The sequence below is a fragment of the Pseudophryne corroboree genome, chromosome 2, assembly GCF_028390025.1.
Source record: "Pseudophryne corroboree isolate aPseCor3 chromosome 2, aPseCor3.hap2, whole genome shotgun sequence".
In the NCBI taxonomy this organism is placed as follows: Eukaryota; Metazoa; Chordata; class Amphibia; order Anura; family Myobatrachidae; genus Pseudophryne; species Pseudophryne corroboree.
In genome coordinates, this window is record NC_086445.1 from 895,521,012 (window position 1) to 895,541,163 (window position 20,152).

Consider the following 20,152-nt stretch of genomic DNA (forward strand, 5'->3'; position numbering starts at 1 on the left):
AGTGCACATGTTTTGTCCATTAGCTAACACATTTACAGCTGCGATCAGATCTGAATTAGGCACGTGGACCGGACATCTGCCGGGTCTAGCAGACGGCAATTTCCTGGATCTGTATGGTCACGAGCAGGTTCGTGGACACGGGACTTAGTCCAGGGTTGATTCCTTTCACACATGCAGAAATCCCAGCTTGATGAGCGTTCATGTTCAAAAACCCAGGATGTAGCTGCATGTGTTAAAGGGGAAATATTCATGTCTTCTCTGTGTAAATTTGACAAATTTGTTGAATCTGCTCCAAGTTCAGACCACAGATAGACTGGTGCCCATATAATTTACAAGTACCAAAACAACTCCAAATTGTTTTTATTCATTCATTAGAAATGAGGGGGGGAAAAAACAGGCAATAACTGATTACAGGAGTATTCAACCCTTTTACTATTTTCTTACGATTTTGACTATATAGTCAAAAATGTAAGAAAAGTTAGTGCAGATCGCAAGGTGAAAGTCACCTTCCGATCCCGATTCGATGCCGATGCGCGGTCCCGTGCGGTCGGCATCGCAAGACTTGATAGACTGTGCAGGCAAGTCAATTTTGACTATCTCTATAGAAGAGAAAGTCAAAATTGACACTTAGCTAAAATCGCACATAGTCAGAATCGCAAGCACACTCATTATGTGCTTGCGATGCCGACCTAGCCCCTGTCGCATAGTGAGAATCGGGCATAGCCCGAATCTCACCGTGTGTATGGGCCTTAAGACTTAACAAAATAAACTAGTTCCATCAGCTGTCTTTGAAGGTCACATTAATTGATTGGAGGACATTGTTTACAGTTAAAATGTTTCAATTGATTTCAAAATAAATCCACCCATCTGTGTGTGGTCCTACAGATGGTTAGTACATTCCAAGCAAGTTTTATCATGAAGATCAAAGACAATTTGAAAGCAACTGTGAGGGAAGGTTAATGAATGTACCAATCAAAGGAAAGATACAAAAAGATCCCAAAGACTTAATATTCACTGGAGCACTGTCAAGACAAACGTAAAGAAATGAAGGCAAAATAATGAATGTGTTTAGAACAGACAATCTTTCAAAACCTGACATAGAGTACTGTATGTATGAAAAGTTTGAATGCCACCGAGAATCCTACTGCTACAGTTACATTCACAGCATCAGAAACATGATATGATGTTTATAGGACAACAACAGCCTGGACACATCCCAATCTGCACTTTAAGGAAGGATGGCAAAAGATAAAACCATTATTTTGTTGTAAATTCACATGCTATATTACCTAGAGCAGTGATTTTCAACCTTTTTCAAGTTGCGGCACACCAGCCAAGATCTTAAAATTGCCAAGGCACACCACCAGTAACACTCCCCCCCACAAAAAAAAACCACACATTGGCCCACACGGGGATAAAACACACACATTGGTCCCCGCAGTAATTGAACACATTGCCCCCCCCAGTAGTGCCACACATTTGCCCCCACAGTAATACCACACATTAGCTCCCACTGTAATAATACAGATTTATAGTAATGCCACACACCTACCCCCATATTAATTATACACACCTGCCCCCATAGTAATTATACACGCCTGCCCCATAGTAATTATACACACCCGCCCCATAGTACTTATACACACCTGCCCCCATAATAATGACACACACCTGCCCCCCAGTAATGCCACACACCACACACCTGCCCTCCATAGTAATGCTACACACCTGCCCCTCCCCCCATAATTCCACACATTGCTTGCCTGCCCCCACCCACTGTAATTACACAGATTAATAATAATAAGATTTTACTTACCGATAAATCTATTTCTCGTAGTCCGTAGTGGATGCTGGGGACTCCGTCAGGACCATGGGGAATAGTGGGCTCCGCAGGAGACAGGGCACATCTAAAAAGCTCTTTAGGTCACATGGTGTGTACTGGCTCCTCCCCCTATGACCCTCCTCCAGGCTTCAGTTAGGTACTGTGCCCGGACGAGCGTACACAATAAGGAAGGATCTTGAATCCCGGGTAAGACTCATACCAGCCACACCAATCACACCGTACAACTTGTGATCTGAACCCAGTTAACAGTATGATAACAAAACGAAGTAGCCTCTAAGAAGATGGCTCACAACAATAGTAATAACCCGATTTTTTTGTAACAATAACTATGTACAAACATTGCAGACAATCCGCACTTGGGATGGGCGCCCAGCATCCACTACGGACTACGAGAAATAGATTTATCGGTAAGTAAAATCTTATTTTCTCTAACGTCCTAGTGGATGCTGGGGACTCCGTCAGGACCATGGGGATTATACCAAAGCTCCCAAACGGGCGGGAGAGTGCGGATGACTCTGCAGCACCGAATGAGAGAACTCCAGGTCCTCTTTAGCCAGAGTATCAAATTTGTAAAATTTTACAAACGTGTTCTCCCTTGACTACGTAACTGCTCGACAAAGTTATAATGCCGAGACTCCTCGGGCAGCCGCCCAGGATGAATGCCACCTTCCTTGTGGAATGGCATCTACATATTTCGACTGTGACAGGCCTGCCACAGAATGTGCAAGCTGAATTGTACTACAAATCCAGCGTGCAATAGACTGCTTAGAAGCAGACGCACCCAGCTTGTTGGGTGCATACAATATAAACAGCAAGCCGTCCTAACTATATATATATATATATATATATATATTATCTTTAGGGCCCTGACAACGTCTAGTAACTTGGAGTCCTCCAAGTCCCCAGTAGCCTCAGGCACCACAATAGGTTGTTTCAGGTGAAAACGCTGACACCCCTTTAGGAAGAAACTGGAGACGAGTCCCAGTTCTGCCCTGTTCAAATGGAAAATTATAATATGGGCTTTTGTAAGACACAGCCGCCCATTCTGACAATCGCCTGGCCGAGGCCAGGGCTAACAACATGGTCACTTTCCATGTGAGATATTGGTCAACAGCATGGTCACTTTCCATGTGAGATATTTCAAATCCACAGATTTGAGCGGTTCAAACCAATATGATTTTAAGGAATCCCAACACTATGTTGAGATCTCACGGTGCCCCTAGAGGCACAAAAAAACTGTATATGCAATACACCCTTTATAATCTGGACTTCAGGAACTGAAGTCAATTTTTTTCTGGAAGAAAATCTACAGGGCCGAAATTTAAATCTTAATGAACCCCAATTTGGGGCTCAAAACACTCCTGTTTTCAGGAAGTGCAGAAATCGACCTAGTTGAATTTCCTTCGTGGAGCCTTCCTGGCCTTACCCACGCAACATATTTTCACCACATGTGGTGATGACGTTGTGCGGTCACCTCCTTCCTGGCTTTAACCAAGGTAGGTATGACCTCTTATGGAATGTCTTTTCCCTTCAGGATCCGGCATTCAACCGCCATGCCGTCACACGCAGCCGCGGTAAATCTTGGAATATACATGGTACTTGCTGAAGCAAGTCCCATCTTAGCTCCCCAGGCCCTTAGTCCTCTGTGAGCATCTCTTGAAGTTCCGGGTACCAAGTCCCTCTTGGCCAATCCGGAGCCACTAGTATAGTTCATACTCCTCTATGTCTTATAATTCTCAATACCTTGGTTATGAGAAACAGAGGAGGGAACACATACACTGACTGGTACACCCACGGTGTTACCAGAACATCCACAGCTATCGCCTGAAGGTCTCAAGACCTGGCGGAATACCTGTCCCGTTTTTTGTTCGGGCGGGACGCCATCATGTCCACCTTTGGTCTTTGCCAACGGTCCACAATCATGCTGAAAAACTTCCCTATGAAGTTTCCACTCTCCCGGGTGGAGGTAATGCCTGCTGAGGAAGTCTGCTTCCCAGTCGTCCACTCCCGGAAAGAACACTGCTGACAGTGCTATCACATGATTTTCCGCCTAGCGAAAAATCCTTGCAGTTTTGACACTGCCCTCCTGCTTCTTGTGCCGCCCTTTCTGTTTACGTGGGCGACTGCCGTGATGTTATCCCACTGGATCAATACCGGCTGACCTTGAAGCAGAGGTCTTGCTAAGTTTGGAGCATTATATATTTGCTCTAAGCTTATTTATGCGGAGAGAATTCTCCAGACTTAATCACACTTCCCTGGAAATTTTTTCCTTGTGTGACTGTTCCCCAGCCTCTCAGGCTGGCCTCCGTGGTCACCGGCATCCAATCCTGAATGCCGAATCTACGGCCCTCTAGAAGATGAGCACTCTGTAATCACCACAGGAGAGACACCCTTGTCCTTGGATATAGGGTTATCCGCTGATGCATCTGAGGATGCGATCCGGACCATTTGTCCAGCAGATCCCATTGAAGAGTTCTTGCGGGAAATCTGCCGAATGGAATTGCTTCGTAATAAGCCACCATTTTTACCAGGACTCTTGTGCAATGATGCACTGACACTTTTCCTGGTTTTAGGAGGATCCCGATTATCTCGGATAACTCCCTGGCTTTCTCCACTGGGAGAAACACGTTTTTCTGGACTGTGTCCAGAATCATCCCTAGGAACAGTAGACGTGTCGTCGGAAAAAGCTGCGATTTTGGAATATTTAGAATCCACTCGTGCTGTCGTAGCACTACTTAAGATAGTGCTACTCCGACCTCCAACTGTTCTCTGGACCTTGCCCTTATCAGGAAAGCGTCCATGTTTCTTTTAAGAAAATTCATCATTCCGGCCATTACCTTGGTAAAGACCCGGGGCGCCGTGGACAATCCAAACGGCAGCGTCTGAACTGATAGTGACAGTTCTGTACCAGGAACCTGAAGTACCCTTGGTGAGAAGGGCAAATTTGGACCTGTAGGTAAGCGTCCCTGATATCCAGTGACACCATATCGTCCCCTTCTTCCTGGTTCGCTATCACTGCTCCGAGTGACTCCATCTTGATTTGAACACTTGTATGTAAGTGTTCAAATATTTCAGATCTCACCGAGCCGGTTGGCTTCAGTACCACAATATAGTGTGGAATACTACCCCCTTCTGTAAAAGGGGTACTTTGATTATCACCTGCTGGGAATACAGCCTGTGAATTGTGTGAGGGGGAGACGTCTCGAATTTCTAATGTACACCTGGGATACTACATGTAGGATCCCGGAGTTCCCTTGCGAGTGAGCCCACTGCGTGCTGAAACTCTTGAGATGACCCCCTACCGCACCTGAGTCCGCTTGTACGGCCCCAGAGTTATGCTGCGGACTTGGCAGAAGCTGTGAGGGGCTTCTGTTCCTGGGAATGGGCTGCTTGCTGCAGTCTTCTTCCCTTTCCTCTACCCCTGGGCAGATATGACTGGCCTTTGCCCGCCTGCCCGTATGGGGACGAAAGGACTGAGACTGAAAAGACTGTGTCCTTTCTTGCCGATATGTGACTCGGGGTAACAAAAGGTGGATTTTTCAGCTGTTGCCATGGCCACCAGGTCCAATGGACCGCCCCTTTATACAGCAATACTTCCATATGCCGTCTGTAATCTGCCTCACCTGACCACTGTCGTGTCTTCGTCTGGCAGATATGTACATCACATTTACTCTTGATGCCAGAATACAATATATGCCTCTGCGCATCACGCATATATAGAAATGCATCCTTAAAATGCTCTATAGTAAATAAAATCTTGTCCCTGTCAAGGGTATCAAAATTTTCAGTCAGGAAATCCGACCAAGCCCCCTCAGCGCTGCACATCCATGCTGAGGCGATTGCTGGTCGTAGTATAACACCAGTATGTGTGTATATACTGTTATGATATTTTCCAGCATCCTATCAGCTGGCTCCTTGAGGCGGCCGTATCTGGAGACGGTAACGCCATGTTTTTACAAGCGTGTGAGCGCCTTATCCACCCTAAGGTGTGTTTTCCAACTCGCCCTTACTTCTGGCGGGAAAGGGTATACCGCCCATAACTTTCTATCGGAGGAACCCCACGTATCATCACACACTTCATTTAATTTATCTGATTCAGGCAAAACTACAAGTAGTTTATTCCCACCCAACAAAATACCCTTATTTGTGGTACTTGTGGTATCAGAAATATGTAACACCTCCTTCATTGCCCTTAACATGTAACTTGTGGCCCTAAAGGAAAAATACGTTTGTTTCTTCACCGTCGACACTGGGGTCAGTGTCCGTGTCAGTGTCTGTCGACCGACTGAGGTAAATGGGCGTTTTTACAAGCCCCTGACGGTGTCTGAGACGCCTGGACCAATACTAATTTGTCCGCCGGCTGTCTCATGTCGTCAACCGGCTTGCAGCGTGTTGACATTATCACGTAATTCCATAAGTAAGCCATCCATTCATGTGTCGACTCCCTAGAGAGTGACATCACTATTACAGGCAATTTGCTCCGTCTCCTCACCAACATTTTCCTCATACATGTCGACACACACGTACCGACCTATAGCACACACACAGGGAATGCTCTGATAGAGGACAGGACCCACTAGCCCTTTGGGGAGACAGAGGGAGAGTTTGCCAGCACACACCAAAATGCTATAATTATACAGGGACAACCTTTATATAAGTGTTCCTCCCTTATAGCATTTAATATATATTTATATCGCCAAATCATTGCCCCCCCTCTCTGTTATAACCCTGTTTCTGTAGTGCAGTGCAGGGGAGAGCATGGGAGCCTTCCCCTCAGCCTTTCTGTGAGGGAAAATGGCGCCTGTGTGCTGAGGAGAATAAGCTCCGCCCCTTTCTCGGCGGGCTTTTCCTCCCGGTTTTTTAATACTGGCCTGGGTTAAAATACATACATATAGCCTTAATGGCTATATGTGGTGTATTTCTTTTGCCAAATTAGGTATTTATATTGCTGCCCAGGGCGCCCCCAGCAGCGCCCTGCACCCTCCGTGACCGTGTCAGTGAGCCTGTGAGACAACAATGGCGCACAGCTGCAGTGCTGTGCGCTACCTCTATGAAGACTGAGAAGCCTTCTGCCGCCTGTCACCGGACCTCCGTCTCTGCCGTCTTCAGCGTCTGTAAGGGGGATCGGCGGCGCGGCTCCGGGACGAACCCCAGGCTGACCTGTGTTCCGACTCCCTCTGGAGCTCAGTGTCCAGTAGCCTAAGACTTCAATCCTCCTGCACGCAGGTGAGTTGCAAGTCTCTCCCCTAAGTCCCACGTTGCAGTGATCCTGTCGCCAGCAGGTATCACTGATTAGTTTAAACCTAAAAAAGACTTTTCTAAACAGCTCTATAAGAGAGCCATCCAGGTTGCACCCTACTCGGCCGGGCACAGAAACCTAACTGAAGCCTGGAGGAGGGTCATAGGGGGAGGAGCCAGTACACACCATGTGACCTAAAGAGCTTTTTAGATGTGCCCTGTCTCCTGCGGAGCCCGCTATTCCCCATGGTCCTGACGGAGTCCCCAGCATCCACTAGGACGTTAGAGAAATATATATTTTGATATACAGATACACAGTACCTGTACAAAGGGAACCTGAAATATTTCCCTCTCAGTGGGGAGAAGTGAAAGCAGGCAGCACGGAGCGAGGAGCAGCAGTGGGCGGGCAGACATGATTGTGACGGCCTGGGTAGCATAGCGCTGCACTTCCGTGAAAACAGGCCTGCTCTCACGGAAGTGTAGCGCTGTGCTACCCGTGCACTGGGTTAGTAAGGGCGGCGGAAGTGATCTGGCGGCAGCGGCGGGTCTCTAGCGGCGCGGAGGGCACCTCTGGCTGGCGGCAGCGGCGGGTCTCTAGCGGCGCGGAGGGTCCCTGGTGGGTCGGGCGATGGCGGCACACCTGGAAATCCCTCGCGGCACACTAGTGTGCCGCGGCACACCTGTTGAAAAACACTGACCTAGAGGTTTATTAATCTCAAAAATGTGTTAATCCACCGAAAAAGGAGGATTGCTGCATTTTTTTTTCATCAGGATTATTTCACAAAGGTGTATAGCATCGCTACTTAATATCAACTATAGATGACTTTAACTCTTTGTAGTCTACAGTATATGCTACATTTACACAATTTTTATGGAGAGGGTTCATTCGGAGCCTGTATCCAGGCATCTTGGGAATTAAGTTCCCTGAAAAGGCATGTCAAATTGCAGCATTATGCTGCAATGAGGAATGTACAGTTTTGTAGATGTTTCATATATATTCATAAATTAGCACTATAGTGATTTCCAGAGGGAAAGCTGGGAGCTCCACATACCTAGTTAAAGAAGATTCCATAGCCTCATGATGCCAAAAGCAAACTATGACCTTCGCCAAACAGAGGGCCTGATTCAGAAATGGGTGCATTTGTAAAGCAGCTGCGTCTTTGAACGCAGTTGTTGTGTGACAATATGCCAATGCCTGCAGGAGGCATCTAAGGAAAAAAAGACACCTCCTGCCAAGATCTCAGATCCAAACTCCGAAGATGCCCACTTGCGAGGACAGTAAACCTACATTGGAAGAAACAGACACTAGCCTTGCCGCTCCCAGAAAACAGGGCCAGCATGCTTCCATTTTCTGGAAACAGGAAGCTTCACCCCTGTGAACTCGCAGGAGGAGAATTGCATGTGCGCAGTGCATCATCTGTGCATACGCACATCTCAAAATATCGTAGATGTATGCAAATATATACTGTATACACTGTATATACAGATTATATATATATATATATATATATATATATATATATATATATATATATATATATAGAGAGAGAGAGAGAGAGAGATGCGGTTACATTGCTGGCAGTCGGGATCCCGGCGGTCAGGATACCTACGCCGGAATCCCAACCACTGACAATGCTGACAGCCGGAATCCTGGCTAACAGGGGCTATTCTCACTCGTGGGTGTCCACCAAGCCCGCAAGGGGCTACATTGCACTCTCCCCCCTGCCGGTATTCTGGAGGCCAGGATCCCGGCGTCGGTATGGTGACTGCCGTGATCCTGGCTATATATATATATGTCCAAAGAAAACGGTGGCACTCAGCAGACTTCTTTAGATGCTTAAATCAGGTAATTTATTGCAGCCAAGCCGACATGTTCCGTCCTCAGGGCCAGAAAAGTGAAGCACAAGTACAAAATACATCAGCACTACATAACAACAGCTTCTCTGGTAATGGTCCCAGTAGTAACCATTACACATAGAGGTGAAGCTTTGGCTACTTCACTGTATGTGAAATCCACCGATAGGAACACCCTGTTGAACTTTGCAATTTGAGAACAGACCTTGGGGTATATTTACTAATAATCGTGTTTTTGCCATTTTTAAGGGTGTTTGATCTCGAATGGTATCGGGTGCATTTTACTGCAACTTTTTGAATCCTGATACGGTCATTTACTAAGCTGCCGAGTTTTCAACATTCGTATTTTCCGATGTCGATGTGATTCGTAATGTCAGGCAGTGTTTTACGGGAGTGATTAGTAAAACACTGCCTGACAAAACACAATGAATCCCATCCGGATCTGTGAGATCCGTGCAGGGCTTCATTGTGTGCATTGTGAGCAGTGCAGAATGGGTTAAAAACTGAAAAAAAGGGACCCTCTTTACAGCAGTCACGGGGGGTCCCGCCAGTCGTGGAAAGGGGTCCCATGTGTAAACATGGATCCCCTTTCAGTGCGTGGTCCGGGTAACCCGCTTTTTTATTTTGACAAGTACGTGGATTACAAACAGAAGAGGACCGATCTACACTGGATTGTTGTGAGTATAATTTTATTTACAGGTACCCCTGGATTCTACTGGAGAAGAGGACCGACTGCTTCGTGTCAACATAGGTAAGTATGTATGTGTGTAAGTGTGCATGTATGTTTAATAAAATTTTACTATCAAGGTGTGTGTGTTTTGTTTTTTTGAGGGTATTTTTTTGTAGTAGAACTACAGGTACCAGCGGGCCCGTTTCCCCCCGCATGCTGGTACTTGTGGTTCTCCAAGTACCAGCTTGTGGGGGAGGATTGCTGGGACTTGTAGTTCTGCTACAAAAACAATATTCTTTTTTTTACACTATGGCTATCAGCCCCCTATCCGCCGCCCTTGGATGGGGGGGGGGGGGCAGCCTCGGGCTTCACCCCTGGCCCTTGGGTGGCTGGAGGGGGGACCCCTTGATTTAAGGGGTCCCCACTCCTCCAGGGTACCCCGGCCAGGTGTGACTAGTTGGTGATTTAATGCGAGCCGCAGGGACCAATAAAAAAATGTCCCCTGGCTGTGGCATTATTTCTCTGACTAGTGGAGCCTGGTGCTGGTGTGAAAAATACGGGGGACCCCTACGTCTTTTGTCCCCCGTATTTTTTACACCAGGACCAGGCGCAGAGCCCAGTGCTGGTTGTTAAAATATGGGGCATCCCCTGTCAAATTTTTCCCTGTATTTTTACAACCAGGACTGGCTCAAAGAGCCCGAGGTTGGTTATGCTTAGAAGGGGGGACCCCACGCAATTTTTTTTTCCATTTTTTACATTAAACAGATCCTTTTCCATAGATAACCATGCACAGATCTCACTAATCCGTGCATGATTATCCAAACTCGCCTGGAAAAAGCAGGTCTATTTTTTTGCTGCTTTTCTTAACGAATCGCAAAAAAATACACCCGCAATTGAGCATTCAGAGACTAACACCCAAATACGAATTAATAGTAAATTCCCGTGTTGTATGAACAAACAGCCGCATTTGACTGATGGTCTATTCATTCGTATTTCTGAACTTAGCCGTGAAAACCATTACGAATTCCACCAACACTGCCGAGATTTGTGCTTGGTAAATTCCCGTGTTGGGACTTAGAAAAAAAAACACAAATCGGACAAAGACGAAATTTTAGTAATTATACCCCCTTGATTCCTAAGGTTAAATCCAAAGATAGTACTAATGATAAGCTGGCATGGGTCAATAAATATACTACCACATCGGTGCGCACAGTAAGGAAGGCCAAACAATTGTGGCCAATAATACAAAGTGACACTGCTTTATCCAGTCTGGCTAATACCAGATTATTGCCGAGTTATAGAAGGGGTAGAAACTTGGGTGATTTTGTAATGAAGTTTGATGTCGCAGAATAAACGAAAAAAAACAGAATCCCACTTCTTAAGACAGAAGACAGATTGCTTTAGATGTTTGGGATGTGCTACCTGTAACACACTCATAACAGCCACGGAATTTACCCACCCTCTCACTGGTAGAAAATTGCCCATTAAACATCGGATGACTTCTACCACTGAGCATTGGTTAATTTATTCTTGTGCCCTTGTGGTCTTGCCTATGTGGGCAAGACCATTCGGCAATTTAGAGAGAGGATGGCACTTCACCATTAAAAATGCATATGAAAAAGGTCACAGTGAGCAACCTTTTACATGTCACTGCTTGCTGGCCAAACATGGCGTGGCAAGCATTAGAGCGATCCTTATAGACCATATTCCACCCTCTCTTAGAGGTGGCAATAGAGATAGGATCCTATTACAAAGGGAAACCAGGTGGATTTATACCCTTGGGACTTTGTCACCCAGGGGACTCAATGAAAACCTGGGGTTACAATGTTTCCTGTAGGTCATTCTCTATTGTCATGTTTCTTGTTCACATTTGCTTTATATTGATTTGAATAATGCTGCTGTCAGGGATACTGCATATTATGGAACCTATATAAGTTATTTTTTCTCTTGTACTTTGTGTCCCTGAATACGTTATGTTTATAATATGATTATTTTCCGCAATCATTCCTCAAGTTGTTACGTAATGAAGTAAAACATTGCTATTTTAATACACATAATATAATATGACTTGTTTTTAATTGTCTCTTCACAGTTATCACACATGGCTTGACCGGGTGGAGTAGTGCTGTGGTTGCCATGGTAACTCCATTGTTCACGCGGCGTGACGTGACGTCAGGGCACAGAGGCGCGGAAGCGGACGGTGCTAGCTGGCGCGCGCGCCGTGGGACAGGTGAGTATCGTTATTGCACTAATGTCCTGGTTGGTGGATGTATTTAGTACTTGTGCTTCACTTTTCTGGCCCTGAGGACGGGGGAGAGTCCCCGAAATATGTCGGCTTGGCTGCAATAAATGACCAGATTTAAGCATCTAAAGAAGTCTGCTGAGTGCCGCCGTTTTCTTTGGCCCTGTACAGTGAATTTGCCTTTATTCACCTAGAGGGCCCCACAGCGTTATATACAGGGGATTAGGCGTGCCGGACCTTTTGGAATTTTGTATGTATGTATATATATATATATATATATATATATATATATATATATTCTCATACACTCAGGGGAGGTAAGGGAGTAGAATAAAAGCTTCATATTTTCAATGGTCGGAAATGGGATAAGTGATTTTGGCTTTCTTTTATAGTGCTTTATTTATGACATTTTTATCTTAACAGATTTCAAAGTGCAAGAAAACAAAACAAAAAAGAAGAGAACAATCAGATGGTAGCTGCACGGCTTACAGTAAGAAGATAATACATACCCACCTGTTTCATATCCAAATGTAAAGGGGAAAAAATAGGGAAACATAATCATGTTGTATTAGGTAAATTATTCTGTATATTTATAATTAGGTATAAACAACACTTTTAAATTGCATGGCTTTCTAAGCACTTAGAAAGAGACCCCATTATTATAAGAGGACATTATTGCCAAAAACACATATTTACTTGTTTTACAAGCATTTTTTGTCACCCATTTAATGGAACAATATTACATAATTTCAGATGTGACTTCTCAATAAAGCTGAAAGAATCAGCACATAATTAAATCTGGAGTCCCCTTGTCAAATCTGTTTTGTGGTTTTAAAGCCAAGAATGTGTGAACACTTTGTTATTCCATCATTCAGTAATTGCAACTTCTGCTTAGGGAACAAACCCTGCCACTTTCAATGTGTTATTCTCAGGAGATTCTCACATATCAAGATACCATCCTAAGAGTATTGTGCTATTTACGTACTCCGTTCCTTCGCATGCATTCCCAGGTGTCATCACAGGTGACAAGGGAAGGTAAACACTCTTCCACATATTTTAAATATCCAATGAATATTATCTATACATTGATATTTGACCGGAAGAGTTACAGTAATGGACTTTAATGTTAGGTCCTGCTGCCATTTATGCTTTTACAAAATATGCCATAAACTAAATAACATCAATAAAATATTTACTGTGTGCTTACAGTAAGCATTTTTGGAGAACCGGTATGCGTCTGATGCTCTACAGCAGGGGTGGCCAACCTGTGGCTCTTGAGCCGCATGTGGCTCTTTCTTTCTTTAAATGTGGCTCCCAGCACTTGAAGTCACATTACCACAACAGATCTGGTAACCACTGCTCTCCAGAAAGACATGCGGAAGCACTACGAGGGCTGTGGACTGAGGAAGCCAGAAACTAGAGATAAAACACCCACCGTCAAACAGAGGATCCTTAAGCCCTTTTCACATCGCCAATGCAGGATGCCACCCGGGAATTAGAAATGTTTTTTTCCGGGCGGGATCCGGCATTAGACCCAAACAGGTGGCTTCCCGACCTGGCAATTTGCTGGGTCGGTTGCCATAGCTGCAGGGGGGGCGGCAGCGGGGGTGGAGGCGGCGTTGGGAGATGAGCTCATCTCCGCGCCGCCTCTCCCTATGTAGTAAACAGGTCCCATCGACCCGGGAACCCTTTTACGCTGCCACTGACCCGGTATTCAACCCAGGAATACCACTGCTTATAACCCGGGTTGAATTATCGGGTCAGGCAACCCAGGAATTCGACCATGGCCCATTCACACTGAACACCAACCCGTGTTGACCCGGCATATTGCTGGGTCGATACCGGGATATTTGTGCGGTGTGAAAGGGGTAATAAGGAGCTGCTACAATGGCATGAGTGGGGGAGGGGGGGGGGGGGCTCTGAAGTGACACATGAGGGATCTAGCAGGAGTGACACATGGGAGAGCTGGATGAAGTGACATAGGAGGGTGCTAGCAGGAGTGACACATGGGAAAGCTGACTGGAGTGACACAGCAGGGTGCTGGCTGAAGTGACACATAGGAGAGCTGAAGTATACTATGTGAATCGTCTTTCATTATATTTTATATGGTTCTGGCTTTTTCAATTATTTTATGCGGAAGTGACTTCTTCAACGTATTTTATGTTGGATCTGGCTTTAAAAATGTATTTATGTGGATCTGGCTTTTTCAATGTATTTTATACCAGGGCGTGGCCTAGCAGGCACAAGGCCACACCCCATTTTTGCATGCTCGCCTTCGGCTCTTTGACGTACCTAACAAGATTTTTTGGCTCTTTGACTCTGACTGGTTGGCCACCCCTGCTCTACAGAAATGCTAACTGTGAGCACAATGCAGACATTGACCAAGCTTTATATATGTTGCATGTGATCAGATATATTGGCTGGTAACCCTGCATTAGCACACCTCTGGAGGACAGGGCAAAAATATTTGCTTAACCTTTACCTTTTGGTGCTAAATAAGAAATACCCTTCTCACCAACATTCTCAACAATGTTTAGTTTCAAGAGCACAAATGCTATTAACAAATGACCTATTAATGTTAGTATTTATTTTGGAGGAAGAGGAGGGGGGCACTGTTAGCATATACAGGTTTGCTTTTTTTGCAGGAGGGCATACAGTACCATTCTCTTTGCAAACAACACTTGAATTAAAGGTGGGTACACACTAGGCCAGCGGTCACCAACCCGTCGCTCGCGAGCGACGGGTAGCTCGCAGCCGCAATCCGGGTCACTCGACTCGTGCTGGCTGCTGCCGCTGCCCAACTTCGGGGGGAGTCCATAACTGACTCCCCCCGTCCGGTCCCTAGCACTCCTCCGCCGCGGAGGAGACTGACGCTAGAGGTCATACTTGACCTCTAGTGCCTGTCATGCACCACAGCGCAATAGATACTCAGAAGTGCCGGGAGCACTCAGCGCTGGCGCTCCCGTACTTCCTTTACACCCCACACACAGCGTTTGGAATAGGAGGAGGCTCCCTCCGCTAGTCCTAGTGTCCTGCTGTGCCCCCCTGAATAAAAATGTGTCATGCTGCAGCAGTGGTGCTGACGGCTTCTGGTGACAGCAGTGCCACCAATGTCACACTCCTCTGCTGCACGCTCTGGATATGGACCTCTGGCGCTGAGCGGTACCCCCCCTCTGCATGACAAACAGAGTATTACACCCCTGGCAACGAGCATGACATGCAGAGCATTACACCCCTGGCAATGAGCATGACACGCAGAGCATTACACCCCGGCAACGAACATTACACCACTGGCAACAAGGCCCCTGGCAACGAGCATGACACGCAGAGCATTACACCCCTGGCAACGAGCATGGCATGCAAAGCATTACACCCCTGGCAACGAACATTACACGACTGGCAACAAAACCCCTGGCAATCAGCATGACACCCCTGGCAACAAGCATGGAACCCAGAGCATGAAACCCCTGGCAACAACCATTACATTCCTGGCAACAAGCATTACACCTCTGGCAACAAGTAGGATACCCAGAGCATGAAACCCCTGTCAACGAGCATGAAACCCTTGGCAATGAGCATGCGACCCCTGACAACGAGCAGGTAATTTAAAATTATTAGAAAACTAGAAAATTATTATATTAGAAAATTAGAAACCTTACTGTGGGCCATAATGTGTAATGGTCATTACGGTTTGTGGCATAATGTATCGAGGGCATTGCAGTAGGTGGCATAATGTGTCAGGGATTACGGTGTGGGGCATAATGTATGACGGCCATTGCGGTGTGTGGCATAATGTGTCAGGGGCATTGCGGTGTGTGGCATAATATGTCATGGGCATTACGGTGTGTGGAATAATGTGTCAGGAGCACTGCGGTGTGGCATTATGTGTAACAGGCATTATGGTGTGTGGCATATTGTGTAAGTGGCATTACTGTGTGTGGTATAATGCGTCACGGGCATTACGTGTGTGGCATAATGTGTAAGGGGCAGTACTATAAGGAGGAAAATTACAAATAATGTAAAGGGCATGAATCAGGATTTTTTTATTTCCTGTGGTGGCCAACGTCTGGGCATGCAGGTTGCAAAACTGGGGTAAAAGGTAGTCTCTTCCTGCAATGCCAAACCCTTGCAGTGAGGCCACACCCTGTTTTTTAATATAGCAATGGGAGGGGCGCCAGAAATTTTTTTTGCCCATGAGTACAGTCTTAACACTAAGAGTGCACCAGCAACCATTCAAGTACGGCTTTTTTTCCCAAAAACTTTAGTAGCTCCTCAGGAGGTTTAATTTTTCTCGAGTGGCTCACACCCCAATTAAGGTTGGAGACCACTGCACTAGGCGATGTGCTCAGTGAGCAACGTCACCGAGTGTGTGTCCCTACCGGCCAGGCATGCACACTGTCGCTAGTGATATCGCACAGTGACGTCAGGCTGCGGACGGTCGGAGCATGCAGCCTTTGATGATGAGTCCAAATTGAGCTGCATGCATGGCCGAGGCTAAGGGTTGTTAATTACCCGTGGGGCCCTGCATCGCTCATCGTTTACAGCGTACACACTGGGCGATATATAGTAAACGACGTCGCTCAGGAAGGGTCAAAATGAGCAACGTTGTTTACTTTATCGATTAGTGTGTACGGGACTTAACTCCCATCATGGAGATCCCTGAAACAAAATGCACTTTGTATTTACATTTGTGGTGGAGCAACTGTAATTTGTCCAATATGTGCTCCCACACCCATACTGTATGTGCCTCTGCCCCCATCCCCATCACTGGCGTATCTATAATGGGTGCAAGGTGTGCACCCATTTAATTATACTCACCTCTCTGTCGGTCTGGCGGTGGCTGCACAGCAACAAATATCACTCAGAAAATGGCCTCAGTGGCTATTTTCCTGTGTTTCGCGCATGCGCAATAGAGATGTCCCCGGGAATGCAGAAATGTCAATCTACTGCGCCACTTAAGAGGGTCCAATTGGAGAATGCAGATCCTCCCGTCACCTGCGATAGTGTAGGGCTCGCGGTCGTAACATGATCCCATCTCTCCAGGCGGAATAGGTGGTCTTATGACCATTGGCTGTCGTACTATAAGGCCCCCTCCTCTATTAAAGCGCTAATGATCCCCATGTATGCCCTTGCCTCATCCCCATGTATGCCTTTACCCTACCATTCTATGTATGCCTCTACTCTACCTCCTGATGTGTATCTCTGTCCTTCCTCCCCATATTTGCCTCTACCCTTTCTTCTGTGTACTTCTAGCCTCCTCCCCATATGTGTTTCTGCCTCATAAATGCCACTGTCTTTCCTCCCCATGTGTGCCTCTACCTTTCCTACCCATGTATGCCTCTGCCCTTCCTTCCCATGTGTGCCTCTGCCCTTCCTCCCCATGTGTGCCTCTGCCCTTCCTCCCCATGTGTGCCTCTGCCGTTCCTCCCCATGTGTGCCTCTGCCGTTCCTCCCCATGTGTGCCTCTGCCGTTCCTCCCCATGTGTGCCTCTGCCGTTCCTCCCCATGTATGCCTCTGCCGTTCCTCCCCATGTATGCCTCTGCCGTTCCTCCCCATGTATGCCTCTGCCTTTCCTCCCCATGTATGCCTCTGCCGTTCCTCCCCATGTATGCCTCTGCTCTTCCTCCCCATGTATGTCTAAGCTCTTACTCCCCATGTATGTCTGTGCTCTTCCTCCCCATGTATGTCTGTGCTCTTCCTCCCCATGTATGTCTGTGCTCTTCCTCCCCATGTATGTCTAAGCTCTTACTCCCCATGTATGTCTGTGCTCTTCCTCCCCATGTATGCCTCTGCCTTTCCTCCCCATGTATGCCTCTGCCGTTCCTCCCCATGTATGTCTGTGCTCTTCCTCCCCATGTATGTCTCTGCTCTTCCTCCCCATGTGTGCCTCTGCCCTTCCTCCCCATGTATGCCTCTGCCCTTCCTCCCCATGTATGCCTCTGCTCTTCCTCCCCATGTATGCCTCTGCTCTTCCTCCCCATGTATGTCTAAGCTCTCACTCCCCATGTATGTCTGTGCTCTTCCTCCCCATGTATGCCTCTGCCTTTCCTCCCCATGTATGCCTCTGCCGTTCCTCCCCATGTATGCCTCTGCTCTTCCTCCCCATGTATGTCTAAGCTCTCACTCCCCATGTATGTCTGTGCTCTTCCTCCCCATGTATGCCTCTGCCTTTCCTCCCCATGTATGCCTCTGCCCTTCCTCCCCATGTATGCCTCTGCTCTTCCTCCCCATGTATGCCTCTGCTCTTCCTCCCCATGTATGCCTCTGCTCTTCCTCCCCATGTATGTCTAAACTCTCACTCCCCATGTATGTCTGTGCTCTTCCTCCCCATGTATGTCTCTGCTCTTCCTCCCCATGTGTGCCTCTGCCCTTCCTCCCCATGTATGCCTCTGCCCTTCCTCCCCATGTATGCCTCTGCCCTTCCTCCCCATGTATGCCTCTGCTCTTCCTCCCCATGTATGCCTCTGCCCTTCATCCCCATGTATGCCTCTGCTCTTCCTCCCCATGTGTGCCTCTGCCCTTCCTCCCCATGTATGCCTCTGCTCTTCCTCCCCATGTGTGCCTCTGCCTTTCCTCCTCATGTGTGCCTCTGCCCTTCCTCCCCATGTGTGCCTCTGCTCTTCCTCCCCATGTTTGCCTCTGCCTTTCCTCCTCATGTGTGCCTCTGCCCTTCCTCCCCATGTATGTCTCTGCTCTTCCTCCCCATGTGTGCCTCTGCCCTTCCTCCCCATGTATGCCTCTGCTCTTCCTCCCCATGTGTGCCTCTGCCCTTCCTCCCCATGTATGCCTCTGCCCTTCATCCCCATGTATGCCTCTGCTCTTCCTCCCCATGTGTGCCTCGGCCTTTCCTCCTCATGTGTGCCTCTGCCCTTCCTCCCCATGTAGGTCTCTGCACTTCCTCCCCATGTGTGCCTCTGCCCTTCCTCCCCATGTATGCCTCTGCTCTTCCTCCCCATGTGTGCCTCTGCCCTTCCTCCCCATGTGTGCCTCTGCCCTTCCTCCCCATGTGTGCCTCTGCCCTTCCTCCCCATGTGTGCCTCTGCCCTTCCTCCCCATGTGTGCCTCTGCCCTTCCTCCCCATGTATGCCTCTGCCCTTCCTCCCCATGTATGCCTCTGCTCTTCCTCCCCATGCCTGTCTGTGATCTTCCTTCCCATGTATGCCTCTGCCCTTTCTCCACACATGTGCATCTGACCGTCCTCCTCATGTGTTCCTCTGCACTTCTTCCCCATGTACACCACTGACCTACCTCACCTGTCATCCGGCAGCCAGAATCCCGACCGTGGGATGCCAGGCACTGGAATGCTGGCAGCAGGGCGAGCGCAAAAGAGCCCCTTGCAGGCTCTCTGAGCTCGCCATGCTCGGGCACGGTGGCGCGCTACGCACGTCACAATATTTATTCTCCCTCCAGGAGTGTCGTGGACACCCCAAGAGGGAGAATAGGTGTGGGGGACCCCGACGCTGGTATGCTGAGCGCCGGGATCCCGACAGCCGGGATATTGAATGCATCCCCTCCCCATGTGTGCCTCTTTCTGAGTGAGCCTGAGGCTACTCAGATTGGCCATCGCAGAAGACGCAGACCCTGGTTTCCGACTTTGGGTAACTACGAGAGATCTCACATTAGAAGACCTGCCCATACGTAGTACAGATCCTTTGCATGCCAATCTTCTAACAATGGAGTAGTAAACAAACCATTGGGTTTGTGTACTACTCTAAAGTAGTTTGTCAATACATTGTAGTGTGCAACATTGAATCAGCCATATACGGGGGGAATTCAATTGATGGCGGGAAATTTGAAAATCCCTGCAGCGCAGTGCTTTTCCTTCAGCCGCGAGATTTTGTTATTAATTTAGAAGAGTGAAAATCACTGTGTCTTTATTCACGCACCTTCAGAGCAAGTCTGATGTTTCCTAAAATCATTACTTTTAGGAAAAATCACCAGGACTTGCTCTGGGACCTAAGCCTCCCCTGCCCCCGAGGACTAATTAAGCAATTGGACAAATTTCCAATTAGCTTAACTTGTTTTCTCATCTAGCGTCGGGTTCCGGCTCTCTGCAGCAGCGGTGAGTATATTGTGTGGTGTGAGTGTATGTGAGTGTGCTTAAGTATGTGTGAGTGTTTTTGTGTGTGCATGAGCGTGTGTGTGTGACAAGAGTGCCACTTAGCTATAGAGTATAATTGTCACTGCATATCATACACATTCACATGAAATCAATATCATATTGAAAGAAAAAGTAAAAATAATGTGACTAACTAGAAGTTAAGTGGTATAAAATTGCGCCAATTTACACGCTGTTAGACTGAA

The 20,152-nt window shown here is 47.3% G+C and overlaps 1 protein-coding gene and 1 long non-coding RNA gene across 3 annotated transcripts in view; one reads left to right on the forward strand and one right to left on the reverse strand.

Moving 5' to 3' along the window:
- LOC135049972 (uncharacterized) overlaps window positions 1–12,601 on the forward strand; it is a 119,120-nt gene extending 106,519 nt beyond the window's left edge. The window contains exons 4-5 of the long non-coding RNA XR_010241526.1: window positions 11,698–11,835; window positions 12,271–12,601. This is a non-coding gene — a long non-coding RNA (uncharacterized LOC135049972). The remainder of the gene's footprint in view (window positions 1–11,697; window positions 11,836–12,270) is intronic.
- The window catches only part of RAP1GAP2 (RAP1 GTPase activating protein 2), a 1,491,256-nt gene that overhangs the window by 805,216 nt on the left and 665,888 nt on the right, over window positions 1–20,152 (reverse strand). The window lies entirely within an intron of this gene.